This window comes from Moschus berezovskii, chromosome 13 (assembly GCF_049115385.1).
Source record: "Moschus berezovskii isolate FMDL1 chromosome 13, NW_MosBer_1.0, whole genome shotgun sequence".
Taxonomy (NCBI): domain Eukaryota; kingdom Metazoa; phylum Chordata; class Mammalia; order Artiodactyla; family Moschidae; genus Moschus; species Moschus berezovskii.
In genome coordinates, this window is record NC_142472.1 from 76743098 (window position 1) to 76765394 (window position 22297).

Below are 22297 nucleotides of genomic sequence, written 5' to 3' on the forward strand. Positions count from 1 at the left end.
CTGAGGAGAAGGGGAAGAAGTTCTTTGTCTTTCTTGAATAGATGTCATGCTTCCATCCTCAGCTCCTTCTCTAGGTTGAGCAGGGGAGTTTTCTTGTCCCTACATGGTCAAGTGAGGTTCACAAATTGCTGTTTTTTTCTGTTCAGAGAGCATGTCCTAGGGATCACTAACTTACTGACCTCACTGGGCAGAGTGTGGGTCTCAAGCCACCAGTGTTCACGGGACTGCTCTGGGGCACGTCCCGTGCATCTGTTTCGTGGTTTTGCTGCTAAGCAAGCCTGCTTGGTTTGTGGTTAAGCAAACCTGCTTTCTCGAGTAATTATTAACTTACAGGTGTCTCTCATATTTTTCTACTTATAATCCCCTAGTGGGATTAACTAGTCACCTGCTTTGTGCTTTCATTTTGTCCCTATTAATACAAAAGTAAAAATGTTAGCAAATCAAATCAAGTAATAGCTAGAAAACAGATAATACATCCTGACTGCAATGGGTTTACCCTAGGAAAACAAAGCTTGTTTAACAGTTAAAAACTAATATATGTAATTCACCATGCTAACAAGATAAAGAAGAAAAATCACATGATAATCTCAATAGATAAAGAAAATAACATTTGGCAAAAGTCAACACCCACATATGATGAAATCTCTCAGCAAATCAGTATTAGCAGAGAAGTTTCCAAATTTGATAAAGAACATTTAAAATATATCTACTAAAAATTTCATAGCTAATGATAAAACATGGAATGCTGTTCTCTAGGACTGAGAATATGGCAAGGATGTTTGCTCTCTTCATTTTTCTTCGATATTGTACTGGGAGTTCTCGGAGAAACTAGAGGACAAAGCTAGGAAAGGGACTAAAAGGGATAAAGATTGAGAAGGAAGAGTAAGATGGTCTCTGTTCACGAAAGACATGATAGAAAAACTAAGGAGTCTATAAAAAAACAGGCAAAGAATCAACTAACCTTAACAAATGAACCTATTTGTTAGGATGTCCTCAGGATACAGCCAGGTATAGGGTGGGAACAGAGACACAGACATGGAGAACGAACATGCGGACCCAGACGCGGAGGGCGACGGTGAGGCGATCTGGGAGATCGGCACAGATAGACACGGCCACGTGTCAAACGGAGAGGAGTGGGGCGCTGCTGCACAGCGCAGGGAGCTCAGCTCTGTGCTCCGTAATGACCTGGGCGTGGGGATGGGTGGGGGTCCAAGAGGGAGGAGGCGTATGTATACACAGCTGATTCACTCTGCTGTACAACTAACACAGCATTGTAAAGCAATTATGCAGCTATGCCCCTAAAAAAATAATAAATGAAAAAATAAACAACCTCCAGAGAATCTTACCCAGTGCACAACAGTTAGCAAATATTTACTGAATATGGGTAGAAAATGAATTGTATTATGAACAAAATCCAAAAGGAGTCTTGCTGATAACATAACAATCAAATAATCACAAATAAATGTATAATTTATTAGTTAAAAAATCAACTGTGTGGCTCTGTGTTAGTAACAAATAGATAAAAATAAATATTAAAGATATTTAGGACAGTATCAAAAAGCATAAAATACTTTTAAACATATGTTAACAAAAGACAGGAAGGACTTGTGTATTGAAAGCAGTAAATATTTCCAAGAGAATTTTTTAAAATTTAAAATAAAGAGATATACCATATTTATGGATTGGAAGACTAAATATTGTTCAGATGTTCATTTTCCCTAAATTGAAACACAGAGTCAATGAAATTACAACCAGAATTGCAGAGGTCAGTTTTGTAGAAATTAAGAAGCTGATTCTAACATCTACACAGAAATGCAAAGGATCTAGAATATTCAAAACATTCTTAAAAAAGGAAAACAAGATCAAAGGACTTATACTATCTGATTTCATGACCTTTTATAAATGCTACAGTAATCAAGACAATATGGAATTGTGATAAGGGTAGGCATATAATCAATGGAAGAAACAGAGAACTTGGAAATAGACCTGGATGTGTTCATTTTGACAAAAGCAAGAAGATCATTTAATAGGGAAGGGATAATCTTCAACAAATGTACTGGAACGACATATGAGAAAAAAATAAACCACAGCCCCTACTCCGTACCATACAGAAAAATTCATTTAGAAATAAATTACCACTGGGTGACTTAATCAGTCTACAGAAGTTTAAAGATCAATATAAGATGCAATTACTGGGTCTTGTAACAAGTCGGATCTTGGGAAGATTTGCACTGCTCTTAGTTAGGGTTGTCATGATCTAACAAGTTATCTGATACACTTAACACCCCCCAACAGATCAATGACAAGAAATTTAAAAAGTCCATCTGGAAAAGGGAAAGTCACACACAGAGACCACTGTCCATAGCACATAAGCATATCCTGTTTGCCAAAAGATGCAAGGACTCCCTAAGCTGCTGAGATGTGTGTTCCTGTGCTGGCCAGGATGGACTTCCTGGATCCTGGTCACAGGTCTTTTTTCTCTGTGACCACATCTGACCTGGGCATTGGGGTGATATTACAGGAACTTTACCTTTTTTTGTTGTTGTTGTTAAATTAAGAATTCAGGAACCTCAGTCCTTTGTTTGCCAGGTAGTAGTTTAGTATTTGCATTTGATCAACTCCATAATCAAAGGTGGAGACAGTGCTCAAATTTACTCCCAACCTAGGGATTTCTGTCTCCTAGCAACAGCCCTGAATGTTCCGTTCATGCCCTTAACCCTCAGCTTAAATGACTTCTACCTGGGCCTCTCCAGGGTCGTTCAGAACAACGTCTTAGGGTGGGAGTCACAGCTAATATATGCTTCTCTGCTCCCAAATTACATCTCCAGGGATGGATTTTTGCCGTGAGGTGAGTTTAATTTTTCCTAACTTGGATCTTCCAGACTTAAGGGGAATTTAAGAGGGACAGGGGCGCCTGAAGGCTCTGTGAGACCTCAATATTATCTTCCTGATTATATTTGCCAATGATTTTTTTTTTTTTTGCACTAACTTTAGTTTGGTACAAATATTTTTGCTTTTTTCTTTTTAACCCTGAAGACTTGCTGAGATTGCCAACTTTCAGCCTTCTCGGATTATTGGCCTCAGCCAGAAATGGAACTGCTTTAGTGATACTATATTTTCTTCCCTTTCTGCCCTCAGAGGGACTACGTTCAAGTGGAGACTATCCTTTTTAAAAATGAACGTAGCCAAGCCCTTCCAACCTCTGACCTATCGTATGGCTTTGATAGACACATGATCTGAATCCCAAAGTACAAGTCACGACTTACCAGAAGCTGGGCAAATGCACAGTAAGATTGCAGGATAATCTCTTGATTTAGCATATAAATAAGTCTCCATGGATCTCCTCCCTGGGTGCCCTCAGCAAATTATCCATTTTAGAGTCTGTTCCTGACAATTCCTTTTCTAATATTGGAATTTGTTATGATTGTTTTGGAGACAACAGAAATTACAGCCGCTAATTTTTTTTGGACATAAAAGGGGAAGCTGCTGTTATCCTTAAATGAAACGTTCAGTGGAAGATCAGACATGGTTGGATCTAAGTGCTCAGAGCCATTTCAGTTTTTTTTTTTTAATGTTGACCTCAAACTCAGGCCAACACTCCCAACCTGGTGGCTCACATCCAATTTACATTTAGCAACTTCAGAGGGAAAAGTCCCTTTCTTAGTAACTATTGCTACAATCCTGGAGCTGATGCTCAGTGGCCTTCATTGGCCTGAGTTGGGAAACATCCATTTACTTGAGTCAATCTCTGTAGCTGGGAGGATGGGATATTTTAATTTGGCTAAATGTGGGTCACGTGGCCATCCTAGCATCAAGGGTAGGGGCATCTATCATATCCTATTCACATGGACTGATTTAGCAAAGAGGTAGTTTCTCAAAGAAGATTGGATGCTGAGCAGGCAAAAACAATGAATGTCCAACGTGCGCTGATAGGTCAGTATTGAAACTGACTCAAGAAACCAGTTTTGTTACATGTGGTTGCACTGAGTCTTGTATATTATTCAATGCATGTGTGCATGCTAAGTCACTTCAGTCGTGTCAGACTCTGCGATGCTATGGACTGTAACCCACCAGGCTCCTCTGTTCATGGGATTATCTAGGCAAGAGTACTGGAGTGGGTTGCCATGCCCTCCTCCAGAGGATATTTCAGACCGAGGGATTGAACCCACGTCTCTTATGTCTCCTGTATTTGGCAGGTAGGTTCTTCACCACTGGAGCCACCTGGGAAGCCCATATTATTTAATAAGTATCACTTTTTGCAGAAGTCTTACACAAACTACAAGTTCCAAGGATGTTACGATCCTTTAGCCAGTCTTCTGGTTTAGAATTCAGATGATATAATGTGATAAGAATTATGCATTCTTGGGTGATGGGACCTTTACAACTGTTTCAAAATATTCATGAGTCCCTGTCATGTGGTCAGCAAGGGACTGGGCACTGGAACACAAATTTAATGAAGATATAATTAATATTCCTGGAAGGAATCATAACTGGAGGTAAGAAATATACCTTTAAGTAAATAAATCATAGTGTGATCTGCAAGTGTCTATAACACAGGATTCAATTGTCTTTTGAAACCCTACAAAATGGTAGGCACTGGGCTTTTTGCTCTTTCCACATTTTCTTACTTAAGTCTCAGGGCAAGCCCTCAAAGCAAGCATTTCTCTCTAAGGACATAGAGGTTTGCAGAGATAGTCTTTTGTATGTGGTCATTCAGCTGGGATGTAGCAGGGGCCTTTGGGAACTCTATTTTGGAATATTATATTCCTCAATATTTGAGAGTCAATGCAGGAGTCTCAGGAGATGTGGGTTTGATCCCTGGATCAGGAAGATCCCCTGGAGCAGGGAATGGCAACTCACTCCAGTATTCTTGCCTGGAGAATCCCATGGACAGAGAAGTCTGGCAGGCTACAGTCCATGGGGTCACGAAGAGTCAGATGTGACTGAAGCGACTAAGCACGATGCACTTAGTGACTAGAACGCCACCACCATGTAGATTGCAGCGGCAGCTGAAGTGGTCTCCTTGCTCCCTGTCTCTCTCTAATTCATCCTGCTACCAGATGTATTCTGAGGTAGGCAGAAGTTGTGTACCATATCATATTGCCTTGATCATTTATTTGGCAAATATTGTGCCTGATCATGCTTTAAAGCTTCCAATAAAACAATCCTTTACTTTAAACACTTTAAAAATTATTCATTTTTAATTGGAGGGTAATTGCTTTACAATATTGTGTTGGTTTCCGCCATACATCAACATGAATCAGCCATAGGTATACACAGGTCCACTCCCTCTTGAACCTCCCTCCTTCTTCCCTCCCCTTCCCACCTGTGTAGGTTGTCAGGGAGCACTGGATTTGGCTCCCTGTGTGAGCAAATTCCCACTGGTCATCTATTTCACATATGGTAACAGATACGTTTCCATGCTACTCTCTCAATCCACCCGACCCTCTCCTTCCCCCACTGGGTCCACAAGTCTGTTCTTTGTGTCCGTGTCTCCACTGCTGCCCTGCAAACAGGTTCATCAGTGCCATCTCTCTAGATTCTGTATATATGCATTAATATATGATATTTGATTTTCTCTTTCTGACTTACTTCACTCTGTATAATAGGCTCTAGGTTCATCCACTTCATTAGGACTGACTCAAATGCATTCCTTTTTATAGATGAGTAACAACATTCCACTGTGTATATGTACCACAGATTCTTGATCCGTTCATCTGTCGATGGATATCTAGGTTGCTTCCATGTCCTAGCCACTGTAAACAGTGCTTCAATCAACACTGAAGTGCATGGGTCTTTTTCAATTACGGTTTCCTTAGAGACTTCCCTGTAGTTCAAACAGTAAACAATCTGCCTGCAATGCAGGAGACCAGGGTTCGACCTCTGGGTTGGGAAGATTCTCTGGAGAAGGGAATGACAATCCACTCCAGTATTCTTGCCTGGAGAATCCCACAGGCAGGGAAGCCTGGTGGGCTACAGTCCATGGGGTTGCAAAAAGTCGGACATGACTGAACAACTAACACACACAGGGTGTATGCCCAGTAGCTAGGAATAAAACTACCACCATATGACAAAACAATTGTTTACAAGCATTTCACCAGTGATCAGAAAAGCAATCATTTAACATGATTCATCGCACAGTAGTCCCCCCTGTGAATCTGTGGTTTCACCTGGTTTCAGTTACCTATGGTCAATTGAGGTCTGAAAATAGTAAATAGAAAATTCCAGAAATAAACACTTCCTAGTTTTTTTTTTTTTTTTTAATTTCATGCTGTTCTGAGTAGGATAATAAAATCTTGTGCCATTCTGCTCCATCCCACCCAGGACGAGAATCATCCTCTGTCTACTGTATCCTGCCCCTGAGTCATCTAGAAGCCACCGTGTTATCAGATAGACTATAGTCAGTATCACAGAGCTGTGTTCACGCAACCCTCATTTTATTTAATAATGGTTCCAAACTGCCAGAGTAGTGATGCTGATAATTTGAATATGCGAAAGAGAAGCCACAGCGCGCTTCCTTTAAGTGGAAAGGTGAAAGATGCTCCACTTAATAAGAAACAAAAAATTGTATGCTGAGGTTGCTAACATCTATGGTATTAATAAATTTTCTTTCCATAAAGTTGTGAAAAAAGAAAAAGAAATTTGTGCTAGTTTTGCTGTTGTGCCTCAAATTGCAAAAGCTATGGCCACAGTGCATGAGAAATGCTTAGTGAGCATGAAAAACGCATTAAATTTGTACAGTAAGATATTTAGATGGGGGAGGAGAAGGACAGGGAGGGAGAGAGAAATAGCATTCACATAACCTTTATTGTGGTGTTGTTAAAGTTGTTATATTTTATTAATTATTACTGTTAATCTCTTACTATGCCTGATTTATAAGTTAAACTTTATCATAGATATATGATGGTGTGGTTTAGTTGCTGAGTTGTGTCCAACTCTTTGTGACACCGTCGACTCTCTGTATATCTTTCCTTTTCTCCTTTGCCTTTTGCTTCTCTTGTTTTCATAGCTATTTGTAAGGCCTCCTCAGACAACCGTTTTGCTTTTTTGCATTTCTTTTTCTTGGGAATGGTCTTGATCACTGCCTCCTGTACAATGTCATGAACCTCTGTCAATAGTTCTTCAGTTCTGTCTATCAGATCTAATCCATTGAATCTATTTGTCACTTCCACAATGTAACCATAAGGGATTTGATTTAGGTCATATCTGAATGGTCTAGTGGTTTTCCTTACTTTCTTGTATTTAAGTCTGAATTTGGCAATCATGGTTCATGATCTGAGCCATGGTCAGCTCCTGGTTTGTTTTTGCTGACTGTATAGCACTTCTCCATCTTTGCCTGCAAAGAATATAATCAATTTGATTCTGGTATTGACCATCTGGTGATGGCCATGTGTAGAGTCTTCTCTTGTGTTGTTGGAAGAGGGTGTTTGCTATGACCAGTGTGTTCTCTTGGCAAAACTCTATTAGCCTTTGCCCTGCTTCATTCTGTACTCCAAGGCAAATTTCCTGGCTATTCCAGTTATTTCTTGACTTCCTACTTTTGCATTCCAGTCCCCTATAGTGAAAAGGACATCTTTTTTGGGTGTTAGTTCTAGAAGGTCTTGTAGGTCTTCATAGAACCATTCAACTTTAGCTTCTTCAGCATTACTGGTCAGGGCATAGATTTGGATTACCGTGATATTGAGTGGTTTGCCTAGGAAGCGAACAGAGATCATTCTGTAGTTTATGTGATTGCACCCAAGTATTGTATTTTGGACTCTTTTGTTGACTATGATGGCTACTCCATTTCTTCTAAGGGATTCCTGCCCACAATAGTAGATATAATGGTCATCTGAGTTAAATTCATCCATCTCAGTCCATCTTAGTTTGCTGATTCCTAGAATGTTGATGTTCACTCTTGTCATCTCCTGTTTGATCACTTCCAATTTGCCTTGATTCATGGAGCTAACATTCCAAGTTCCTATGCATTATTGCTCTTTACAGAATTGAACTTTGCTTCTATCACTGGTCACATTCGCAACTGGGTGTTGTTTTTGCTTTGGCTCCATCTCTTCATTCTTTCTAGAGTTATTTCTCCACTGATCTCCAGTAGCATATTGGGCACCTACTGACCTGGGGAATTCATCTTTCAGTGGCCTATCTTTTTGCTTTTTCATACTGTTCATGGGGTTCTAAAGGCAAGAATACTGAAGTGGCTTGCATTCCCTTCTCCAGTGGACCACATTTTGTCAGAACTCTCCACCATGACCTGTCTGTCTTGGGTGGCCCTACATGACATGGCTCATAGTTTCATTGAGTTAGACAAGGCTGTAGTCTATGTGATCAGGTTGGTTAGTTTCCTATGATTGTGGTTTTCGAAAGGCAAAGGATATAAGGAAAGATATATCCATTTGAATGCAGAGTTCCAAAGAACAGCAGGGAGAGATAAGAAAGCCTTCCTCAGTAATCAGTGCAAAGAAATAGAGGAAAACAATAGAATGGGAAAGACTAGAGATCTCTTCAAGAAAATTAGAGATACCAAGGGAAATTTTCATGCAAAGATGGGCACAATAAAGGACAAAAATGATATGGCCCTAACAGAAGCAGAAGATATTAAGAAGAGGTGGCAGAATACATAGAAGAACTGTACAAAAGAGATCTTCATGACCCAGATAATCACTATGGTGTGATCAGTCACCTAGAGCCAGACATCCTGGAATGCCAAGTCGAGTGGGCCTTAGGAAACATCACTATGAACAAAGCTAGTGGAGGTGATGGAATTCCAGTTGAGCTATTTCAAATCCTAAAAGATGATGCTGTGAAAGTGCTGCACTCAATATGCCAGCAAATTTGGAAAACTCAGCAGTGGCCACAGGACTGGAAAAGGTCTGTTTTCATTCCAATCCCAAAGAAAGGCAATGCTAAAGAATGATCAAACTACCACACAATTGCACTCATCTCACACGCTAGTATAAGTTCAGTTCAGTTCAGTTCAGTCACTCAGTCATGTCCGACTCTTTGCAACCCCATGAATCACAGCACGCCAGGCCTCCCTGTCCATCACCAACTCCTGGAGTTCACTCAAACTCATGTCCACAGAGTCGGTGATGCCATCCAGCATTCTCTGTCGTCCCTTCTCCTCCCGCCCCCAATTCCTCCCAGCATCAGAGTTTTTTCCAATGAGTCAACTTGTCGCATGAGGTGGCCAACATATTACAGTTTCAGTTTTAGCATCAGTCCTTCCAAAGAACAGCCAGGATTGACCTCCTCTGGAATGGAGTGGTTGGATCTCCTTGTAGTCCAAGGGACTCTCAAGAGTCTTCTCCAGCACCACAGTTCAAAAGCATCAATTCTTCGGTGATCAGCTTTCTTCACAGTCCAACTCTCACATCCATACATGACCACGGGAAAAACCATAGCCTTGACTAGACGGACCTTGGTTGGCAAAGTAATGTCTCTGCTTTTTATATGCTATCTAGGTTGGTCATGACTTTCCTTCCAAGGAGTAAGTGTTTTTTAATTTCATGGCTGCAGTCAGCATCCACAGTGATTTTGGAGCCCCCAAAAATAAAGTCTGACACTGTTTCCACTGTTTCCCCATCTATTTGCCATGAATGATGGGACCAGATGCCATGATCTTTGTTTTCTGAATGTTGAGCTTCAAGTCAACCTTTTCACTCTCTTCTTTCACTTTCTCAAGAGGCTTTTGAGTTCCTCTTCACTTTCTGCCATAAGGGTGGTGACATCTGCATATCTGAGGTTATTGATATTTCTCCTGGAAATCTTGATTCCAGCTTGTGCTTCTTCCAGCCCAGTGTTCCTCATGATGTACTCTGCATATAAGTTAAATAAGCAGGGTGACAATATACAACCTTGACGTACTCCTTTTCCTATTTGGAATCAGTCTGTTGTTCCATGTCCAGTTCTAACTGTTGCTTCCTGACCTGCGTGGATCACAAAGCTTTTGACTGTGTGGATCACATGCTAGTACAGTCATGCTCAAAATTCTCCAAGCCAGCCTTCAGCAATAAGTGAACCATGAACTTCCAGATGTTCAAGCTGGATTTAGAAGAGGCAGAGTAACCAGAGATCAAATTGTCAACGTCTGCTGGATCATCGAAAAAGCGAGAGTTCCAGAAAAACATTTATTTCTGCTTTATTGACTATGCCAAAGTGTTTGTGTGGATCACAACAAACTGTGAAAAATTCTTAAACAGATGGGGATAACAGACCACCTGACCTGCCTCCTGAGAAATCTGTATTCAGGTCAAGAAGCAACAGTTAGAACTGGACATGGAACACAGTCTGGTTCCAAATCAGGAAAGGAGTTCATCAAGGCTGTATATTGTCACCCTGCTTATCTAATTTATATGCAGAGTACATCATAAGAAATGCTGGACTGGATGAAGCACAAGCTGGAGTCAAGATTGCTGGGAGAAATATTAATAACTTCAGATGTGCAGATGACTCCACACTTATGGCAGAAAGTGAAGAAGAACTAGAGTCTCTTGATGAAAGTGAAAGAAGAGAGTGAAAAATTTGACTTCAAACTCAACATTTAGAAAACTAAGATCATGGCATCTGGTCCCATCCTTTCATGGCAAATAGATGGAGAAAAGTGATAGACTTTAATTTGGGGGGCTCCAAAATCACTGGAGATGATGACTGCAGCCATGAAATTAAAAGATGCTTGCTCCTTGGAAGAAAAGCTATGACCAATCTAGACAGCATATTAAAAAACAGAGACATTACTTTACTAACAGAAATCTGTCTAGTGAAAGCTATGGTTTTTCCAGTAGTCATGTATGGATGTGAGAGTTGGACTATAAAGATAGCTGAGCACCGAAGAATTGATGCTTTTAAACTGTGGTGTTGGAGAAGACTCTTGAGAGTCCCTTGGGGTACAAGGAGATCCAACCAGTCCATCCTAAAGGAGATCAGTCCTGAATATTCATTGGAAGGACTGATGCTGAAGCTGAAACTCCAATACTTTGGCCACTTGATATGAAGAACTGACTCATTGGAAAAGACCCTGATGCTGGGAAAGACTGAAGGCAGAAGAAGAAGGGGATGACAGAGGGTGAGATGGTTGGATGGCATCACTGACTTGATGGACGTGAGTCTGAGTAAACTCCAGGAGTTGGTGATGGACAGGGAGGCCTGGCGTGCTGCAGTCCATGGGGTCGCAAAGAGTTGGACACGACTGAGCAACTGAACAGAACTGAACTGAGGCTCTACGCATAGCCGAAAACTTAGGACTGTCTTGATTTCAGGCACCCGGGATGTTGGAGCAATCCACTCCAGTATTCTTGCCTGGAGAATCCCGTAGATAGAGGAGCCTGATGGGCTACAGGAAGGTTGCACAAAGTTGGGCACGACTGAACAACTAACACACACAGTAATAGATTACATAGCATTGTTGATATGTGTTCAAGGTTGCTGCTATTTCCCCACAAATGTCCGTGTTTTCTCACTGCTCCTTTAAAAGTATCTAAACTCTTGAGCTAACATCAAGGCTCTCCTCAGCTGTGCCACCCATTCAAGCTTGTTCTCCTAAAGCCATCCACTCCAGCCAACCAGTATACTCAGTGCCCCCTGAAGGCTTTGGTGCCTGCCTCTGTCTACAGTCTGTAACAATACTCCCAGGTTCTCTGCATCCCTGGTGGTTCTGGCTGACTGTGTGATTTTACCTGTCAAGTCTGCGATCTCTTCCTGGTTGCATTTAATATAACTTTCTCCACGTTATCTGGCACTATGTCTTCTCTGAACTCTGATGGTTTACTTTGTAATGTTTAACTATTTTCTTGTCCAGGTAGCTCAGTGGTCAAGAATCTGCCTGCTATGCTGGAGACACAGATTTGATCCCTGGGTCAGGAAGATCCCCTGGAGAAGGAAATGGCAACCCACTCCAGTATTTTTGCTTGGGAAATCCCATGGGCAGAGGAGCCTGGCGGGCTACAGTCAACGGGGTAGCAAGAGTTGTACATGACTTAGTGACTAAACAACAGCAACATTTTCTTCTACAAGACTGTGAGCTTTATTGTCTCACTGATACTTGATCAAATATCTGTTGATAAAGGACCTCAGAGCGTTCTGATTACTGTTGGTCATAGGCTTTATTATAGGGTAGGAATAGAAAGACTTACGTAAGAGGAAGAGAGATGAAGTTTACATAAGACAGATGAAAAGTTGCTTCTCAATCCATATTCTTTTATTCTTCTCTTGCTTAGGAACATTGTTGAGTAGGAGGCGGTTTTCCTTCCTGTAGGGTAGTGAGAACGCAAAGTATGGCCCTTGAGTCAGTGACCAAAGTCAAGTACCAAAGTCAATTTCTCTGGCTCATTGGGGGATTAAGGTATCCCTGAACCCAAAAGGTAAACAATTTTCCATTATTCATTGATTTAATTTCCTTCATGTTGTTGTTGTTTAGTCCCTAAGTCGTGGTGACTTGTGATCCCATGAACTGTGGCCTGCCAGGTTTCTCTGTCCATGGAAATTTCCAACCAAGAATATTGGAGTGGGTATTCCTTCTCCAAGGGATCTTCCTGACCCAGGGATACAACCCTTGTCTCCGACACTGGCAGGCAAATTCCTTACCTCTGAGCCACCAGCGATACCCTAGTGTCCTCATAGAATCAGACTAATAAAATCAGCAATTTAAAACCTAGTTTTATCCACTATTTAAAGATTACATAATTTTGATAATATCATTATTAACATAATGATCCTATAGGAAACTTTTCTTTAAGTGAAGATTATGTCATTCAGTCTTTTATGTTAAGGGGAGTTTGTGATTAGTGTTGCTATGCTACAGAGTTTCCCTGTGATTTTCTCTAGGTTAAAAGTATTTAAAAGTTGATAAATATCATTTGTTTTTAGACTATGCTTGAAGACAGTATTTTGGCTGAATTCAGGGATGAATTATTTTCCTGAAAATCATTTTCAAAAAAGGACCAGCAATTTACTGATAACTTTTCTTATAAATGACTGTGCAGTACCTAATAACAAACTGATTATGCAGTGGGGTAACAGGAATGGGAGATAATGAATCTTCTTCCGAGAGCACTGAGAACAGTGACTCTCAGTCCGGGGGGGCTCACACTGCTGAAGAATAACTTTAGTGTTTTCAAGGTATGATTTTTAAAACAGGAAGAAAAAAAAAAACAACACAGCTGTTAGGTTGATTTGTTTTCTCTCCAACAGTCTTCATAGCTTCAATTTCTAGAAGTTGCTGCTTGAAGATAGAAACATTGCACTTGATAATGTTTTGCTCATTCGTCTCCGGAATGTTTGTTCAGTTGAGAAATGAAAATGGGTCTCAGTGTAGTACACAGAGTGATTTGTTCTAAATGGCATGGAAACTGTTTCTGGGCCACAGAGGTGTTCGTGCAAGCTTCTATAAAAGTTGATGCTTTTTCTGACGTGTAGACACCTTGATCTAGCCAAATATTCCTATTAGGAACTCTCCCCTTAAACATATGTCATTGGTTTTGTGTAACAGTAAAAGGGAAATGTGCAAAACTGTTTCAAAAGCCCAGGCACTAATTTGAATTAGGGGCAGTTTCCCCCCATGTTTATGGTGAAAGTGACTTTAGCTTACATATAGCGTGTTTTAGTGTGCCAGGGATACTGGTGTTATTTGTTCAGCAAAAAAGAAAGCCTTCTATTAAAATGATTGGCATGCAGACCTATTTCACAGGTCTGGTTTCCTGGCATTTGGTGGTGGGGGCAGAACTCTAGCACGTCTGTCTGGTGCTTTTGTTTCAGGAACAAAAGCGAACACAGTAGGGGGTCCACCCAAATCCTCCACCTTCATCACTTTTAAAACCAAACTGAGCAAGAGGACCAAGTGGCCGCTTTATTCACATTTTGCTCTTCCCGTGGTGGTGGTGGGCCCCCTGGTCTCACTGCTTACTTTGATCCACGTTTGCCCCCAGTAGAGATCAAAACTACATTTTACGGACTCAGAGTCTGGCAATATGCTGGCAAATGGGAAAACAAGCAACATAAAGCAAATTTCTGCCATGATGTTTTTTAATATTGAGACAGGTTTTTATCTAACAGAGTCAACAGAATGGAATGTGAGAGTACCATGGAGCTCAAGGCTGTAAACACGGCTTCCAGATGACATATCCCTAGGGGCACAGATCATACAGTTTCTATATTATTCAGCGTGTCACTCTATGGTCACAGAACTGATTTTTGTCTCAGAAAATGTCTCTTTCTTGAAACTCCAGCTGTCCTTCATTCATGAAGCAGTGTTTTAATAAGGTAGTTGTTTACTAGGAAGTGAAGCTAACACTAATAATGAATCACTGACAATATAGCACATTTCTTATCATAGATGGTCTCCTTGCTGCCAAACAGCTGGAGGAAAAGTGGGGAAAACGCAATCAAGCATTTAAGCATCATAGCTGGATGTTTTCAAACATTAAGTGGCCAGATGTTTATCATTGTGGAGGTAATGTGTATGATTGCCTGCCTTCTAAAATATTTTATCTGGGTCTTTTGATGTTCGGTAGATAGAGTCATGGACTATTCTTCATTTTCAGGATGCTGAGCAGTGTTTCTGATCGTGAATGGCAACAATAATGCTGAAGACTGTCGAGAGCCGGGCCTGGCAGGGACTGTGTGAGAGACCTGGACCGTGGTTAAATGGGTCCCTCTCCTGGCGAAAGTGCATGAAAGCATGTGCCTTTTAAAAGGCACGGGTTGAATCGGTTTTCAGTCTTCCAGTAAGGTGCATCTAGGAATTAGGAAGTTGGGTAAAGAGATCAGGTCCTCTTTTTTTCCTCAAGACCCAAAGGCAGAATAACCAGATGCCTCACTGAAATACCCAGTTCTAAGATAGAAAGCACACTGTCAAAATATCATTGAAGATACTGGCTTACAAGAAATCTAGTCTCACTAAACTGAAAGGGGGTTGTATCCTTCTTCAGATTAATGCCTCATCTGAATTTTAAAAAGCAAACTTTAAAAAATCTAAAACACAGCACAATCTTGTTGTCTATCTATTATATGTATAATATAATATCTATTATATGTATAATAGTTCACCTCTGCTAATCCCAAACTCCCAGTCCTTCTAGAGTCAATATCTCATGATAAACCATAATGGAAAAAAATATTTTAAAAAAACATCTATATGTGTATAACAGTCACTTTATAACAGCAGAGACTGGCACAACACTGTAAACCAACTACACTGCAATTAAAAAAATAAAATTATAAAAAATAAAACAAAGCTCTTTCTCTTTTCAGAATCTCAGAGTACCTGATGAAAATCAACCCATGCTCCCCGCTGTACTTCTCTATCGGTTGCTGGTACTTGTAATTAGGCTCATTGCCAAATGCTCCACTAAATTAAAACCCCTGGAAATTAATTATCTCATCAAAGGTGGCTCAGTTTCAGAACTGGGTTCACGGATCCTGGTGCTAAGACAAGTGAAACTCCTTCTTAAGAGTGATAGAAAAAAAAAATGTCATTTACTGACATGTCTCTGCAGGAATCAATAACATTACAGTACATGTAGGAACCAAGAATAGCCTGGGCATATTAATAACTCAGCCTGCTCACTGATTTTATTCAAGATGACTGGTTAAAGAACACTCTGCCTTGATGACAGCTCCATGGCACGAGGAACAATGTCATCATTACCATGTGGGGCTGTTTAGCATTTAGAACACTTCACACATAAAGGGAACCTCACACAGGCCTGTTGTGCTTTAGACAGATGGTTTAATGTTTCTTTAGCCTTCAGCCTATCAGGCCACCCGTGGCTTTCTTCAGCCAAAGGCTTTTTAAAAATAATTGGTCTATAGCAATTTTCTAACAAGACTGACTGCAATATATTTCCTTAAATCTTTTTCTTACCCTTAACCACCCCTTACAGTGGTTTGTCGTTGACAAACCTCCCTGACTGACACTGAGTCTTCATGTATAAGCAATTACTGACATAAAAGCAGAGGAAGGGGTGGAAGTTTCGCCATTAATGGTTTCTTGGCTGGGGAAAAGCTATTCAGAAATGATTACTTTGGAAAACCGTGCTTTTCTGATTAGACACCGCCTGGTTCTGAAGAAGCTGTTCCCCTACAATCTCTCAATACAGGAAATGATAACCCAGTACAGACGGATAACCGTGGGTGGGGAAGAATACATATATGCATTTGTTTCAAAATGGTGAAGCAGAATAGAAACTGTGCCTCTGTCCTATGACTATGCGTGCTCAAGAAGGAATAAAGAGGCTGCGGCTCCCCTGCTCCGACTGTCAAAGTGAGACTCCGGCACACTGGCAAAGCAAAAAGGGTGCATTTTTATAGTGTAAACTTCTGTAGGAATCTGTGACCTACTCCACTGCCCTGGCCACTATTCAGCTCCCCAGGCCCAGCTTTTTCAAGGGAACAAGACCCGGAGGCCAGGAGACTGTGGATTGGCTCTGGTGGAGGCTTATTTGCATATTTTTCTCTCTGCAGTCTCCCTGGTAGGGTTCAGAAGAAGCATGCTTGGGCCCAGGGCAGAGAAAAACCATTATATAGCAGAAGAGGGTTTAGTGATCAGAAGTATTTAAGAGGGCAAGTGTCTCCTGACTGTGTGCTCAGAAGGGCGGGTGAGGCCCAAGAATGTCTCACTGCAGGTTCAGATACCCCGCTGACACTTTACTCAGGGGTGGACTGGAGTCCCTGCTGCTTCTGTGGCTGCTGCTGGTGTCAGGGTATTGAACGGAAGCTGTCAATTTCTACGCCTGTAAGGAAGAAGTCCCCAGCACTTTCATCAGTGTTCTGTGTGACCACGTCCTGTTTAATTCCCAGCGCTAGGTACCGGGCCGGTTCCGCCTAATTAACAGCTCGCTGCGCACTCCAGTGTTCTTGCCTGGAGAATCCCAGGGACGGGGGAGCCTGGTGGGCTTCCGTCTATGGGGTCACACAGAGTCGGACACGACTGAAGTGACTTAGCAGCAGCAGCAGCAGCGCTTGGGCTACAGGCTGACCGTCGGGGACACAGGCCTGGACCGAGAGCGGCTGTGCGGCCAGGCCCCTCAGTGCGTGCTGGCCTTCGACGTGGTCAGCTCCTCCCAGAAGCAGTTCCGACTGGTGCATGTGGAGGTGAGGGACATCAACGATCACGTGCCACGCTTCCCCCGGGCCCAGATTCCCGTGGAAGTGTCCGAGGGCGCGGCGGTGGGCACGCTCATCCCCCTGGAGGTGCCGGTGGACGGGGACGTGGGCGCCAACGGGCTGCAAAGCGTGCGCCTGGCCGAGCCTCACAGCCCCTTCCGTGTGGAGCTGCAGACGCGCGCGGACGGTGCCCAGTGCGCCGACCTGGTGCTGTTGCAGGAGCTGGACCGCTAAAGCCAGGCCAGCTACAGCCTGGGGCTGCTGGCCCAGGACGGCGGCCGCCCGCCGCGCTCCGCCACGGCCTCCCTCAGCGTGCGCGTGCTGGACGCCAACGACCACAGCCCGGCCTTCCCGCAGGGCGCCGTGGCCGAGGTGGAGCTGGCGGAGGACGCGCCCGTGGGCTCGCTCCTGCTAGACCTGGACGCGGCGGACCCCGACGAGGGCCCCAACGGCGACGTGGTGTTCGCCTTCGGGGCCCGCACCCCGCCGCCTCTTCCGCCTGGACCCGCGTTCCGGCCGCCTCACCCTGGCGGGGCCCGTAGACTACGAGCGCCAGGACACTTACGAACTGGACGTGCGGGCGCAGGACCGCGGCCCCGGGCCCCGCGCCGCCACCTGCAAGGTCATCGTGCGCCTCCGCGACGTCAATGACAACGCTCCGGACATCTCCATCACCCCGCTGGCCGCCCCGGGCGCGCCTGCTGCCTCGCCCTTCGCCGCCGCCGCTCTTGGGGGGCCGGAGGCGACCTCGTCTACTGGGCCTGGGACGCCGGAGGCGGGCGCCGTCTCGCTGGTGCCGGAGGGGGCGGCCCGCGAGAGCCTGGTGGCGCTGGTCAGCACCTCGGACAGGGACTCGGGCGCCAACGGGCAGGTGCGCTGCGCCCTCTACGGGCACGAGCACTTCCGGCTGCAGCCGGCCTACGCGGGCAGCTACCTGGTGGTGACCGCGGCGTCCCTGGACCGCGAGCGCATCTCCGAGTACAACCTGACGCTGGTGGCCGAGGACCGCGGCGCGCCCCCGCTGCGCACAGTGCGGCCCTACACGGTGAGCGTGGGCGACGAGAACGACAACGCGCCGCTCTTCACGCGGCCGGTCTACGAGGTGTCGGTGCGCGAGAACAACCCGCCCGGGGCCTACTTGGCCACGGTGGCCGCCAGGGACCCGGACCTGGGCCGCAACGGCCAGGTCACCTACCGGCTGCTGGAGGCCGAGGTGGGCCGGGCTGGGGGCGCCGGGGCCACCTACGTCTCTGGGGACCCCGTCACGGGGCGGCTGCGCGCACGACAGAGTTTTAACCTCGAGGAACTGGCCAGGCTGCAGCTAGGGCCGGAGGCGCTGGACGGCGGCTCGCCGCCGCTACGAGGCCAGACCACGGCGGGGCTGCAGATGCAGGGCCAGGACGAGCGCGCGCCCTGGATGGTGACCCCGCGGCTCGTCGATGGCTCAGCCCTGCTGCCTCTGCCCTGGGACGCGCCCCTGGGCTCCCTGGCGACCCGACAGCAGGCTAGGGACGCGGACAAAGGCCTTGACGCGCAGCTGACTTACCTCCGGCTTCGCAGCGACGGCTGCCCCGGGGGAGCTATCGTTCAGCGCCGGCGGTCCCCGCAGCCCGCCGGCCCGCTGACGGCGGTCGTCGCGGCGCTGGACGAAGGCCGGCTGGCCCTGCGGCGCTCGGGCGCGGTGCTCTCGGTACCCGCGCTTCCTGCACCACCTGGCGGACAAATGGTGCTGGTGCCACTGCCAGCGCCGCCGCTGAACCGGGAAGGGGCGCGCAGAGCGGCTCCCTGAGCTCTCCGTGGCGGTGGTCGGGTTTTCGGCCAGCCCCTGCGGCCTTCTCCTGGTGGCCGTGGTCACCGTGACTTGGTCCTGCCCGGGCCGCGGAGGAGGAAGCTTTGGGAGCGCGGGCGGAGCTGGCCAGGCTGCTCCAAGTCGCAGAGGGTCAGGGGCTGTGACTCTGGGGGCTTCGGCCTGAGCTGCTTGGTGGAGACACCGCCGCTTTCCGTTTCCTCAGAGCCCCAATCCCCCCGCCGCCCCCCGAGAGGGCGAGTCTGCAGAAACTTCCCAGTCCGGAGACAGCGGGGTGTCCTTACACTCCTCACCTCAGAAGGGGAGCGTGATCCCGTGGGCTTGGATAGCGCACCCCCAACTCTCTTAGTGCCATCGTTAACCTTTAGATTTTCACCCTGGAAGCTTTGTGAAGATTCAGTGCCTGATCAGGTTTGGGACTTCAAGTGGTTGACTTTTGGGGATTTGTTAATTATTTTCTTTGAGAGGAAAAGTTCTACACAGATGAGGGCAGCAGAAGGCCTGATGGTCGTGTGTTCCTGAAGCCCATGTCTGTTCCTACTGTTTTGGCCCCTGGTAACTGACTTGTGAGTCCAGCTTGAGTCCTTTCCGTCAGGGTTTAAGTGGTGTCTTCCCGTAGCAATTCAGGGCTTCCCTCAGATGGTAAAGAATCTGCCTGCAGTGCAGGAGATCCCTGGGTTTGATCCCTGGGTTAGGAAGATCCCCTGGAGAAGGGAATGACTATCCACTCCAGTGGAGAATTCTTTGGACTGAGGAGCCTGGCGGGCATGGGGTCACAAGGACTCACACAGGACTGAGCGACTAACACGTTCACTTTCCTGCAGCACTTTAGATGACGGATGCTGCGCTTGCTGTCAGTTCTGATATCTAAGGGTGAAATATTATTAGCTGCTGCTCTCACCCTTCTTTTTAATCAGGGTTCAGTCTCAGGTCCTTTTCATCCCCCATCCTGATGGGGAGAGGATAAATCTGCTGCAAGTTTAAGGTAATTGCAGAATATTTATCATTGTCTCTAAGCCATGGGTTTGACGTTTTGTACATTTTTATGGATAACAGAGTAATTCTTTTCTTTTCACTTCCAGGGCACATTCAAATCCAGATGAATTTAGTGTCAGAGATAGTGGAAAAGGAGACAGTGAAACGAATGACAGCAGTTCTGATATCAGTAGAGAGGACTTCAAGAAAGTGCCTTTTGGAATGATTGCAAAGCAAGAGGGTAAGTTCATTCCTGTGACTTTGAAGCTCTTGTTTTCAAAGTCGTGATGCTGTATGCTTCAATGAATTATGTAATAAAAGAAGGAAACAAAGGGGTCTCTACTGTACATTCATGGATAAGATGATGCTGATAGATCACAGGGTAAAGAATCCGCCTGCAATGCAGGAGACTCAGGTCCGGTCCCTAGGTTGGGAAGATCCCAGAAGGAGGAAACAGCAACCTGCTCCAGTATTCTTTCCTGGAAAATTTCATGGACAGAGGAGCTTGGTGGGCTACAGTCCATGGGGTCCCAAAGAGTCAGACACGACAGTATGTGCTGGATGGCTGGATGCTGAATAAAGCTAGTATTTTAAATCATTGACTATATAGCTGTTTCTATGTAATAAATACTTTGCAATTATTGGCTTATTTCAGTTCAGTTCAATCGCTCAGTTGTGTCTGACTCTTTGTGACCCCATGGACTGCAGCACACCAGGCCTCCCTGTCCATCACCAACTCCTGGAGCTTACTCAAACTCATGTCCATCTCCATTGAGTCTGTGATGCCATCCAACCATCTCATCCTCTGTTGTCTCCTTCTCCTCCCACCTTCAGTCTTTCCCAGCATCAGGGTCTTTTCCAGTGAGTCAGTTCTTTGCATCAGGTGGCCAAAGCATTGGAGTTTCAGCTTCAGCATCAGTCCTTCCAATGAACACCCAGGATTGATCTCCTTTAGGATGGACTGGTTGGATCTCCTTGCAGTCCAAGGGACTCTCAAGAGTCTTCTCCAACACCACAGTTCAAGAGCATCAGTTCTTCAGTGCTCAGCTTTTTTATAGTCCAGCTCTCACATCCACACATGACTTTTGCAAAAACCATAACCTTGACTAGATGGACCTTTGTTGGCAAAGTAATGTCTCTGCTTTTTAATATGCTTTCTACGTTGGTCTTAGCTTTTCTTCCAAGGAGCAAGTGTCTTTTAATTTCATGGCTGCAGTCACCATCTGCAGTGATTTTGGAGCCCCCAAAAATAAAGTCAGCCACTGTTTCCCCATCTATTTGCTGTGAAGTGATGGGGCCGGACGCCATGATCTTAGTTTTCTGAATGTTGAGTTTTAAGCCAACTTTTTCACTCTCCTTTATTAAGCCCATTTTGCATAAAATGTTCCCTTGGTATCTCTAATTTTCCTGAAGAGATCTCTAGTCTTTTCCATTCTATTGTTTTCCTCTACTTCTTTGCATTGATCACTGAGGAAGGCTTTCTTATCTTTCCTTGCTATTCTTTGGAACTCTGCATTCAAATGGGTATATCTTTCCATTTCCCCTTTGCTTTTCACTTCCCTTCTTTTCACAGCTATTTGTAAGGCCTCCTCAGACAGCCATTTTGCTTTTTCGCATTTCTTTTCTTGAGGATGGTCTTGATTCCTATCTCCTGTACAATGTCACAAACCTCCGTCCATAGTTCATCAGGCACTCTGTCTGTCAAATTTGGAAAACTCAGCAGTAGCCACAAGACTGGAAAAGGTCAGTCTTCATTCCAATCCCAAAGAAAGGCAATGCCAAAGAATGCTCAAACTACCGCACAATTGCACTCATCTCACACGCTAGCAAAGTAATTATCAAAATTCTCCAAGCCAGGCTTCAGCAATACGTGAACTATGAACTTCCAGATGTTCAAGCTGGTTTTAGAAAAGGCAGAGGAACCAAAGATCAAATTGCCAACATTCTATTTCTGCTTTATTGACTATGCCAAAGCCTTTGACTGTGTGGATCACAATAAACTGTGGAAAATTCTGAAAGAGATGGGACTACCTCGTGAGAAATCTCTATGCAGGTCAGGAAACAACAGTTAGAAATGGACATGGAACAACAGACTGGTTCCAAATAGGAAAAGGCATCAAGGCTGTTTATTGTCACCCTGCTTATTTAACTCATATGCAGAGTACATCATGAGAAACGCTGGGCTGGAGGAAGCACAAGCTGGAATCAAGATTGCCAGGATAAATATCAATAACCTCAGATATGCAGATGATACCACCCTTATGGCAGAAAGTGAAGAACTAAAGAGCCTGTTGATGAAAGTGAAAGAGGAGAGTGAAAAAGTTGGCTTAAAGCTCAACATTCAGAAAACAAAGATCATGGCATCCAGTCCCATCACTTCATGGCAAATAGATGGGGAAACAGTGGAAACAGTGGCCGACT

General features: G+C 44.8%; 1 pseudogene; it reads left to right on the forward strand.

Moving 5' to 3' along the window:
- Positions 1–1035: 1035 nt before the first annotated feature.
- LOC129556194 (protocadherin-8 pseudogene) lies at positions 1036–18883 on the forward strand (annotated as a pseudogene).
- Positions 18884–22297: the final 3414 nt, after the last annotated feature.